This window comes from Nyctibius grandis, chromosome 2, assembly GCF_013368605.1.
Source record: "Nyctibius grandis isolate bNycGra1 chromosome 2, bNycGra1.pri, whole genome shotgun sequence".
Lineage (NCBI taxonomy): Eukaryota > Metazoa > Chordata > Aves > Nyctibiiformes > Nyctibiidae > Nyctibius > Nyctibius grandis.
The window spans coordinates 8,507,426-8,519,614 of record NC_090659.1 but is presented as its reverse complement, the minus strand read 5'-3'; positions in this window follow the sequence as shown (position 1 = coordinate 8,519,614).

Here is a 12,189-nt window from a genome sequence, read left to right as displayed (position 1 = left end):
GCAAGAGTCACAACTGGGGCTCAGACAGGAGGGGACGGGGACAGGGACAAGAACAGCATAGGTAGAGCAAAGCTAGGGCCCTGGTCTGAGCTGAAATGGGCACGTGGGTAGGGGTGTGGGTTGTGGTCCCAGGTGAGGATTGTCACAGCCATTAAAGCCTGTTGGGGTACTCAGGGCCCTGACAATCTCAAATAGCACTAGATGTCTTAGCCTAGGTGAACTGGGCCCCTAACGTTTTCCAATTAGTTGGATAATTTTGTCATAATAACAATCAAATAATTTTATAATATTTTATTTTCCTTACTATCTGTAATAGAAAGTATTAGTATTTTTATTCTTACAGATAGCATTTTATCTCACTTTTTCCCCCTTTTTGCCTTGCAACTCTAAAGGTACCATTGGCTATTTTTAGTCTCTCAAACTTTCCTACTTTCATAGATATAATTACCTTATTTCTGATTTGCTATTCCCTCCTATGTCTTAATTATTTCATGTCTCCCATTAAAACTGAGTTGCCAGAATATTTACTGACCTTTAATTAATTTCATTTTTACATTTTTCTTTCCTTTTTAATTTAAGAAAATATTTAGAAACACACAGATATATCACTATAACTGAAAATGGTTATTTTATTTTTTAACAAAGGGATACATACAACAGTTGGCAAGCATTGCGTTCTGTGCACGCTACAATTCTCAGTAAGGATGATAGTTATTTACCACCAGCTGTTTATAGTGCAATGACGATTGTGGACCAATTGACCAGGGATTATTGCTTCCTCCCTGCTTAAGGTGAAATATTTATATATTCTATGAATATTGCTGATGAGGAGTCCTGTGGGAAGAGGCTGGAACTATGCTGTAATCAGATTGTTTCTGAAGTTTTTTTCAAATATTTGTGATTTTGTTTTTTAATTCTGACCTACATATTGTACTACTCTAAATGATTGAAAAATAGGCATCACATGATACTTCTTATATACTTATATACTTAAAAGAGAAGAAACTAAAATAAAAGCAAATCAATATCTATAGAATCATAGAATGGTTTGGGTTGGAAAGGACCTTAAAGATCATCTAGTTCCAATCCCCCTGCCACAGGCAGGGACACCTTTCCTCTAGACCAGGTTGCTCAAAGCCTCATCCAACCTGGCATCTATCTCACAAACAAGTCCAAAGGAAAGAGTCATCAAATAAAAATCAGTCTGAAGAGCTTTCCTCTTGTAAAAGATGTTGGAACACATCTTCTCGTAACAACAGAATTGTGTTTTCTTAACTGTGGTGTGCCATGGTGAAATCTACCCTTCCCCTGCATGTAATAACCCATTGACCTGAGTGCAATTGTTTTTAATTTACATGACAACCATTAAGAGAATCCATAGAAAATTAATAAACCCTGCCCCAAAAAAAACCAAATCACTGGAAAACAATTTATTAATAAGAAAGTTTCCAAACATTAGTAATAAAAAGACACTGAAAAGATTAATTCAAAGAAATCAAACTTGATCCCAAGCAAATTAAATACAAAAAGTCACATTATTAGAACATAATAAACATACAACCAAGTCACTACAAGCTGAAAATCGATTCCATCTCTAGTGAAAACATCCCATATACTTTATGTGATGCATTGTACACAGAACTAACTTATTAGAAAATACAGTTAATAGAGTAACAGAATCAGTAAGGTACCTAGAGTATACCAAAATCCACTGCCATTAGGAAGAGATTTTTTTTTTGTATTGCCTTTACATTGCCTTTCTGCACTTAATAGTGCATTTTTAAAGAAAAAAAATAGATATGCAGAGTGCAAGTAGTATGTAAAGTATAGTACTTTAAAAAGCAACTCATTTAAGAAGTGTGTCTAACTGATCTGGTATTAGTTTTCCTCAATTAACAACAAAAAAAAAAAGATAATTATAACTCTCTAAAGAACCTGACTATAGACACACACGTAAAATTTACTTCTAATGAAATTCTCTGTGTGTGCATCCCTTATTCCTGCTGAGAAACACCTTACTTATAAATGCTGAGGGTGTGCAGGGACAGAAGAGCTTAAAAAACTTTTATGTTATCTGTAGCTCTGAAAAGAATCCAGGAGGCAGAGACAATAAATGAGCTTGTAACCAATACTGAGTAAAATTCTGTATGTATCAACAAAAGAGCTATATGGGTTTATACCTCTGTGGATGTGATCCCCCTACCTCGTACAGACTTTCACCTGTAACTTGCAGAAATATTTACTCAAATTTTTGTCTTCCCCATGCCCCCCCTGCCTCCAATGAGGAATACATAGTTTAGGATACAATGGGCAAAGTACAACATGGAGCCCTTGAACAAGCTCATGTTCAGATTTGGTGCAAACCTGGCAGACAAATCCACAACGGGAGGAACAAAAGGGAAGAAGCAGAAGCCTCAATGAAAAGGAAAAAAGAAGTAGCAGGGAAAGAGGAGGGTGAAAAGGTAGGTCCAAAGAGGGCCCAAAGAGTACATTCCCACCTTCCTCAAAGAAACACACCACTTACCAAAAAAAAAAAAAAAAAAAATTATCATGCCATGGAATAACTGGCCTGGAACTAGAAGATTTCCCTTCAGTGGCCAAACCTTCCATCTTCTGAGAGAAGCAGTTGCAGATAATCAGTGAGTATCACTGTGCAACCGATACACACCGACTGGTTATGGCCAGATGAGTGACTTTCCTCACTAATTGTGTTGTTCTACTGTAGATATAATACTGTTCTGTTTGTTAACAAAGTGGCTGGCTATAGCATGTTTTTATTATATCCGTTTCATTATTACTTTTGTCAGAAAGTCAGTTTCAGAAATGCAACTTTTTTTTTTTTATTTGAGGCTTTCTCATTGACAATTCTACTGAGGAAAAAATCCTAAAGTTGTGAAACTCCAATCTCAGATACTCAGAGTAAAATCCTCCTGAACAGACACTGTTATGGAAGCCGTTGGAGCTGTTCAGAGTGTCAGATACTGCTCAGATAAGTAAGAGCATGTTGTAAGAGATAATCAATCTGCAGTAAGCTAACATTGTTTTACAAGTACCAGATTGAAGAACTATTTAGAACCACTGCCACAATAAGCAGCTAACATTAATATTTTCCAAACAAGTCATTTGCCATCTATCACCAGTTACATCTGCATTCTCTCTTGTTCTGTCTGCAATGCTTGGGGCAAGTCCTTCAAATATATGCCTCCAAAGTTTCCCCATTTTTTTCCATGAAATCCTTCCTCATCCTGTGAAGATTTTGCAGGGGTTGGCCATAGTACATTGCATTCACTGTCAGTCATGCTGACTATACTGTCTCACCATTTCCAGGTCTCATCTTCTATAATCGCTGGAGTTTAGGACTGTCTACAGCTCCGCATTTGTACGTCCTTATATGACCATGGATGCTTAAAGGTTAGAATGTACACAGAAATGATTCATGTGGCACAGTCAACAACAACTTTACCAGGAAAAAAAGAAAGATTTGTGAACAAAGGTCAAGAAATGCTTAGGAATCCTTAAAGATATCTAAAATACAGGTAATAAACCTACTGCAAAGTAGTAAATTTCAGCATGGTCTATCTCAAACAGTTGTCCATGAACCAGTGGTTGATATGGAGCCCTGAGGTTATATGGTCTACAAGTCTTCTATTCTTACAGCTAACAAGATGAACTCAAATTCTAATCCTGTTTTTTAATGAAATTGTTGGTTGCAGTTCCAGGGAAGTTATGAGATTATTATTAAAAGGTGTGCTCCATGCTAGGCAAAAGATAGAGATACTTTTCCTGCTGAATAAGGTGCTGAACTAGGCATGTGGGTTATATCTAAGACTCCAAAAGCAATTTTGGCCTCCCTGAAGGTAATGGAATTTTGTCATTTTATAAAACAACATTTATAATAAAACCTCATTGTAATTTTAACTATATTTTATTTCCCATCACTGACTTTCTAGGAAAAGTCATTTCACCTTTCTAAACATCCCATTCTTGAGCTATAAAATAAGGATAATAATGAATTACTTCCCTTTGTGAGGCATTTTTAAAATTATGATAAAAATCATCATAAGACTGCATTCTCAGAAATACAGATTTTACTTCTACATGTCAAATATACAGCACCAAATTGCCAACAGTGTTCTTCAGTAGAAGATTAGTTCTATACTAACAGTAACTTAATAAAAGACATGACTATACTGAAGTCTTATAGTTCTGCATTCGTTTGCAGTAGTTAATGCTCAGACATTTATCCTGGTGGTGAAACAGGTATTTAAAAGTTCTATTAGTATAAGAACAGAATCTGGCTAACACAAATGACTGATCTTAAAGTTACATTCATTTCTATCAAGGAGTGACATTTTTATGGTCTATTCTCCCATTGACATTTTGGCAGGTGTCAGAATGATAGCACTGAGTATCAAGGAATTCCCATACACTAGATTCTCAGCAGACGTAAATCAGCACAGATAAAATGCATTAGAGCCACAAGAAATTATACCACCTAAGCAGCTGCTCTCAGGTGTCTGCTATCCCTACTGAAATACCTTTCAAGTCAGCAGTGTGCACTGTTATCGCTTTAATACCATGCTGTATTGAGTCCTAAAAGTCATATGCCAAGCCTGTGAATCAATGCAAAACCCAGCAGACTAGAATTGACGAAATTACTGTGATGAGAATGCAAACTGCCTATAATATTTTGTCTACTATATATCCAGTTTTTTCATAGTCTCGTATTTGCTCTGTGGCCTATTTTGCTTTTAATTAAGAGTACATCTGTTGAGAGTTAGAGGGTGATTTTTTTTGTGACAATGCACCCTCTTTTTGTCATGCTTTGTTCTTGTCATTTTGAAAATACAGCAGTTTTGTTTTGAGTAGGATGTTCTGTGTCACTGTATTCGTAAGCTGGTCACAATTCCTGAAGAACAGATTTTGCTTGCTGAGCAGTCAATGCTGGTTTACAGGATGTCCATGAATCCAGGACAAATGGACACACCACAAGGTGCTGGAACTGATAAAAACTAGAGGGGTAGCATGGAGGGTGGATTCCCTGGGAGTTCAGCTAACCTAGAAATGTGACCTCAGCTAACCTAGAAATGTGACCTCTGTTTTTTTTGCAGTTCCGCAACCCAGGAGTCTTCATCTGTCCAAAAAATGATTTGGACTTCATCACTGTTGCATGAAAGCAAGCAAGAGTTTTGTTTTGTTTGTTTTTTCTAGTTTATATAATTTTACATGTTATTTCCAGATGGGAAACAACATCAATCCGGTAAGAGCAACATGTCACATGTGAGTGTTTTTTAAATAATAGAAAATATTGAGAAATTAAAAGCCAAAGAAAATTAATGTGGTGGTTTGAAGATGGAGGGGGAAACTTAATGTAGAGAATAATATGCACTTCATGCTATATTTTACAGAAATCCAGAAATGACCTGTATTTTTCTGAATGTGAAGCAGTTATTTTTTAAGTTTTATATTTCCTCACAGAAAACTTGAGAAAGTAGCCTACCTAGAAATTTCTTGAGAAGCGTTACGATGTTCCTGTGCTCAAGTACAGTGGAATTATTTCATTCTCATAGCATTTGTGAGAGATCTGTATTCCATCAAGTGAAGAATGCATGTTCAATATATATTTTAATATGTAATTCATATATAAAATAGAGCAAGTTCCAAACAAAAAATGACATGTTCTAGTATATTTTTGGGACAGCAGACACAATCTAGAGATATTTAGATGCTTCAGCAAACAAATTGCAGGAAAAAAAATCACTTCTGAAGACAAAGTGACAAAGTTTCTTCTTTATAGCTGCCTTTTTTATGCTTCATGAGCCATCTGTGTCTGTGTATATAGCTCAAGTACCTCTGAGCTTAAATGTTAACTCAGTGAGATACAAAAAGGAAAAAATAAATTGCATAGAGCTACTTCAAGAAAGATAACCTTGTGCATATAAGCCTCAAGTAGTACATCAAAATGGTGAGTCTCTCACCTTGCTTCCCTTGTCAGCTTCCCTGTAGAGTCTCCAACAGGAAACTTCACAGAATTACAGACTGGTTGAGGTTGGAAGAGATCTCTGAAGGTCATTTTGTCCAAGCCCCCTACTCACGTAAGGCTGCCTAGAGCTGACTGCCCAGGACCATATCCAGATGGCTTTTGAATACCTCCAAGGATGGGGACTCCACAACCTCTCTGGGCAACTGTCCTAATTTCACTGGGATTTGGTTTTAGTTTGTGGCCAGCCATGGTGATCAAGGCCCTCAGTAGTTAAATCCGGGGCAGCTGACCCTGGCTGGTCCACAGGTGTATTCTATATCATTAACATCAAGTTCACTATAAAAGAGAGGGTTTGCTGGAAAGAGGTGGGACTTTTCTTGCTCTCCTTGTCTCTTCTTGTTATTCTTAGAGCAACTTGCCAGTGATCTGTGGATAACTACACTTTTGTCTGTTTTATGTTGTCATTTATATTGATTTCTTCATTTCACTAAATCTGGTTAACTTTATCCTATGAGTCTCCCTCTCCTTTTCCCAATTCCCTTCCTCATTAGGGGAAGGGACATTGGGTGAGAGAAAAACTGCTATTATTTAACCCTGGGTGTGGGCTAAACAAAGACAGCAACCTGTGCCAGTTCTCAGAAAAAGTGTTTCCTAATGTTCAGACAGAACCTCCTGTATTTCAGTTTTTGTGCTTTACCTCTTGTCATGTCACTTGGTACCACTGAAAGAGCCTGGCTTGATCTTGTTTAGAACTTCCCTTCAGGTCTTTTTCTTGCAAAGCTACTTTCCAATCACTCATCACCCAGTGTATATTGATGCCTGGGGTCATTCCTCTCCAGGTGCAGGACTTTGCATGTCCTCTCATTGAACTTCATTAGGTTCCCATCAGCCCATTTCTCCAGCCTGTTGGGGTCCCTCTGGATGGCAGTACAACCCGCTGGCATATCAGCCACTTCTCCCAGTTTTGTGTCATCAGCTAGCTCACTGAGGGTACACTCTGCTCCATCATCCAGATCATTAATTAAGATGTGAAACAGGATTGGGCCCAATACTGACTGCTCAGCTCAGGCATGAGACAATGCAGAACAGTGGCTCCAAGAGCAGGAAGTGCATCCCATCACAGATCACCAAGGGAAAATGGAAGTCTTCATAAGCACTTGGTAGTAGCCAACACACTGAATAACTTGTCCCTGTTAGATTTATTTAATCTAGTGCCCCAGTATTTCCCTCTCTAATTAGCATTGCTTTTGTGTAATTAAACTTTTGGTTTCTCTAGAGAGATGCTATAGCTATGAAAATCGTAATGAAAAATGTTGTCCCCAAATTTAAATTTTAGCTACATCCGTGTAATCTTAGTGAATCCCATGGCTTTGGCAGTATGTAATATGAACAGATTTTAGATGGAGAATGCCACAGAAGGTGAGAGAATAGAAAACTGCTTTGCTGTGGTAGATATAGCTGCAAAACAAAGCCCACCATTGCACAAACCACCAGCTAAATGCTATAAACCATGCATTACAGCTCTTCTGTTGGTATTCTGAAAATAATTATGATTGTGAGCTGTCAGAAAGATTCACTGCACCAATTATGCTCATCACCAACTGACAACCTACCTAGGTAAACCCTTTTAAAATCTGAGCCTCCTACAACACTAATGAGCATTAAAGAACAAAATATATAGCTCCCATGAGTCAGAGGCACAGCATCACAGCTTACCACTGCTATAAACAGTAAATCTTTACACATGCCTACTGGCAATGATGTTCCACAAATGTCAGCACAGACTCTGGTTTTCTAAATTCATCAGTGATGCTCCTCTTCATTACATTTATAATGTACAACCTAAAATCAACTGTACCAACATAAAGAAGTATGTTTTATGCAGAAAATGAGACTTCGCTTTGAGATGGGAAGAAGCAGGGTTTCATATGACTTTCAAGAATTCAGAGCCCTCCTGAAGATTTCTAGGTCTCTCTCTGAACACTATACTACAGTTTGTTTCCAGTGAAAGTTTTTTTGTTTGTTTGTTTTTTTTTAAGCAGTGTTGGCCTCTGAACAGTGCCACAGTCTCTGTCATATTCTATGCCGCAATGTAGCCATTTGTCACAATGACATATGTGCTACAGGATCTCATTGAGGTGTCATGCCCTCAAAACCCATTCCTGCTGCCAAGAATGAGACACAGTAAAACAGGAGTATGTGCTACTAAAAAAAGAAATTGTTTTGTTTGTCAGGAGTGTTGAAAGCAGTAACTTCACTCAGAGGAGCGCTCTCAGATTATTTTAGCACAGTTGTCAGATGCACAGATAAACCCAGTGAAATATAGTTTTCAGGATCATTATTTGTATAGCATTTCAAAACAATTTGTCCTGACCTAATGCTTTCATAAATACACGATACTTGGAACTCCTGGGTGCATCTACAGGCCACTGCAAAACTGAAGCCTAGATAAATGTAGCAATCAACTGTGTAGTACCATATGTGGAATACCATTTCATTAAAATAAGACAAAACAACAAACAGTACATCCCTAAGTAGAGATTTCTAATAACACACCAGAACAACAAACATCACATCACTAAGTAGAAATTTCTAATAACATACCAAAGAAAGAACAGGAAAAATGTTTAAAAGGTAAGAAACATTTCAGACCCCTTCACTAAAAATCTGAATTCCATTATACAGCCAGGTGCAAAAAATACCTGGTGAAAGACACATAAGCTCTGTACTCAGAAGCGTGTTTTATTGCAGTGTCCCTCCAGTGCTCTTCAGGACATTTCCATGGGAGTCCGCACTATCCAAAGGGAGATATAGCTGGAATGCAGGCAGGAAAACCTTCAAGTGCAAACTTAAAGTAGAAAACCTTGAAGTGGTAGGAAAACCTTCCAGCATATAACAGAACACATTCATATGAACCTTGGACCATCCTGAATCTATAAATATATATCCCATAGTGATCTGTGGACATGGTCAATCCCACATACACTATCTTACCCTTGGGTCAAAATCCTATGCCCTTGATTATCTGCACATAGCACTGAAGTAGGAGTCAAATGATAAATGTGACCAATGAGTAAGAAATATACTGGGGAAGTGCCCCTGCCTCTGGAATTTGATGTTTGGAAAGGTTCTTGGCAGGACCTTCCTTACAAAAATCACACTTTTGATCATTGGGTAAAGGAGAGAGGTAAGAGAAAGAAAAATCAGTAGCTACTAAAAAGTAGAAGAGGAGAATTCGGGCCTTCAATTCAAGAGTTCGTAGGGAGAAAAGGGCAATGAAATATCAGGCATGTCCACACAGCTCCGGGCTTCCTATCACCACAGGCCCATCAACTGTGGAAAAGGGTGTTGAATAGATAAGATTTTAGCACTAGTTTCATCAGCAGTGAGATAAAGACCTTCAGGACACAACTGGCCCTTTTTGGCTGACAAGCCTTGGTAGCTGACATGTGTATTCTATTTGTCCTTCCAATAGCTCATCTGGCAGCCAGGTTTACCCTGCCTGGCAATAAATCACAGCTAGTGATACTAACTCTACTAATCCTGCTTTTCTTCTGGTTGGAAGGGGGGATGCCGATTAGGACTTGTGATCGAAAGGAATGGATCAAAGTAGTGTCACAAACCTCCACAATAATGGCTGGAATGGGTTTGCCAATGCAAAATGTTTCTGTGATACAAATCTGTAGGAATTTGGCAAGTTTGGCAAAGTAATCTTCCAGTGAGGAGTTTGCAAGCACTTGAACTGTTGCTGCAGTTAACAGTTACTGCAAAACAGATGACAAATATGTCTGTTGGTTAGTTTGGTAGAGTTGCCTGGTCATATACCTATATCTAAAATACATTCAAGAAGCAACGAAAACAAATTACATGGAGCCTAGAAAAAGTATTTCCTTTCATAGGTTTAACATTTTCTGAGCTTTAATTTAATTAAATGCTTTCCTGCACTTCACCTGTTAAAAAAGCTCACATTTTCTGCTGTTGACTCCATTCATTAAAGTGGATCAGAAGAAGAAAAGAAAATCTAAATTCTGCTTCTAGGCAGGTTGAGGTCCAGTGCAGCTCTGTAGTTACCTTGATAAAAAAAAAAAAAAAAAGTCATATATCTCTACCCAATAAATCCTAGATAACATTTTTCATAAGTTTTTAGACCATTGTAATTATACAGTTCACCTCCTGCATAATCTACCGTTTCACAGATATACTACTAAAGTGATGCTTGTGGTAAGTTTTACCTGCCATTTGCTCTGCTGAAATCTGTTAATTAAGAGTTTCAAACACACACACAATAATCCTGCCTTTTCTGTTCCTGGAGGACTATGCATATGCATGAGTGATCTCTGCAGCTGAAATGTTAACACTGTTGAGGGTAATATTCTATATATGGAACAGTAGCCATATGCCCACACATCATACCTTGCCTCTTTTACATAAATATAATCCAAATCTGCATTCTGGGATGTGCAGTGTTCCAGAAAACATATCTTGGGAAAGGAAGGTTCTCTGGGCAACAGATTTTTTTAAGTCTAGGGAAAAAAGAAAGTAGAAATAATAGTTCAATGTTTTCCAAAAATAAAACACAGTGATCAGAACTCCCTGGCGATTTGACATCTTCTGTGTCTGCAGTAATAAGTACATCTAAGCAAGCTTCTATTTTGATGGTCCCCTCTGAAAAACCCTCCACCCTCTTCAATACAAGATTTTAAGTACCTTTTAAGATCATTGCAGTTATTCAATCTTCCTTATTGCATAATACAAAAAACTGTGTTTTCTGGCTGAGAAACAGCAGACCTTTTAGAAAAATGTCCAAGCCTTGTAATATTATGGGACATATGGCTTCTTATGCAGTCCGTCAGGAAAAACAGACACCTCAGAAAGGGATATATGAAGCCCCTACACATATGTCAACAGGGACCAGTTTGTCTTGACATCTTACCTAGTAAAGCATTCACTAAAGTTGAAGATCATAGTCTGATGCCACGATTGCTGTAAGGATACTGACCCTTATCACTCACCTCCCAGCAACAACCTCTAAGCAACTGGCTATTCAAATGCGCAGAACACTCCCAGTCTGCTCTGGGTTTGCTTCCACATGGACACTGTTCAGTCAGAAAGAGAAAATCCAAAAGTGATTATTACTGCCCTTCCATTTCCTTTCTGATAACTACAGACTGGGGCCTGGTTCTCTCCCTTTCCAACACAACTCTTTGAGGTGCTTCTGAATTGCAAAACTGGAGTTTAATTCTCATTCTTTCTTTCTATGGGAGAGACGCTGCCCACAACGATTTAACAACATTGCAGAATTCAAACAGTGCTCTCTAGCAGGCATGAGATATGTCCCCTCAGTCTTTTCCATGCTTAATAAAACTTTATTTGCTAAATAGGATATTTAACGCAATTCTCGTAGGCAGAAACATAATTAATGTTAGTGTAGCTGTAGTAAATCTTGAACTTAAATATTACCTTGCAATTTCCATTTTTAATGAATAGAAACGTTCCATTCATGGTGGACTTGGCTGGCCTAAGCAGATGCAGTCTAGTTCTTGCTGTTTGCAACACTACCAAAGGAGCTGCATTTCATCGTGTGATTTCCCGTTTTAAACAGCAAATCCCCCATTTCTCAAATTACAGGATCTGGAATTCACAACACCTGCTCAGTACACCAGCCTGACTAGATCAGTATCTTCTCACACCAAAGGGCAGTAACTAATATTTCTAAGGCAGGGGGGATATTTTTTTTCCTAATATCTGAAGTTCAGTAAGTAATTTGTGTCACAAGAAATGAGGGAGACAAGGAAATCATTTAACAGCTGTCCTAGGTCTTTGTGGCAGCTCAACCAAATGAAAGCACTTGTGAAAGCAAAATATTCAGATTTATCATTGTGCTGTTTTGATTAAAAAAAAAAAATCAAATTTATCCACAGAGAGTTAATATTAGAAAAACAAAACAAAACAAAGACCCAAAACCCCCAGACTTTGAAAATACTCATTTTTCTGCTATGCATTTGGAGAGAATGTTTTCAATCAGCTGTAATAACCTTTCAGTAAATATTGATAAAGATAATATTTTTTTCTTATTATACAGAAGCAATAAAAATCTTCGTGTTAACCCACATTTAAATCATGATAAATGAAAACAGCATTTGGCCACAAATTATTCAAGAGACAAAGTAAACAAAGTGGTTAAATTCTATCTTCTGTTCCATAGA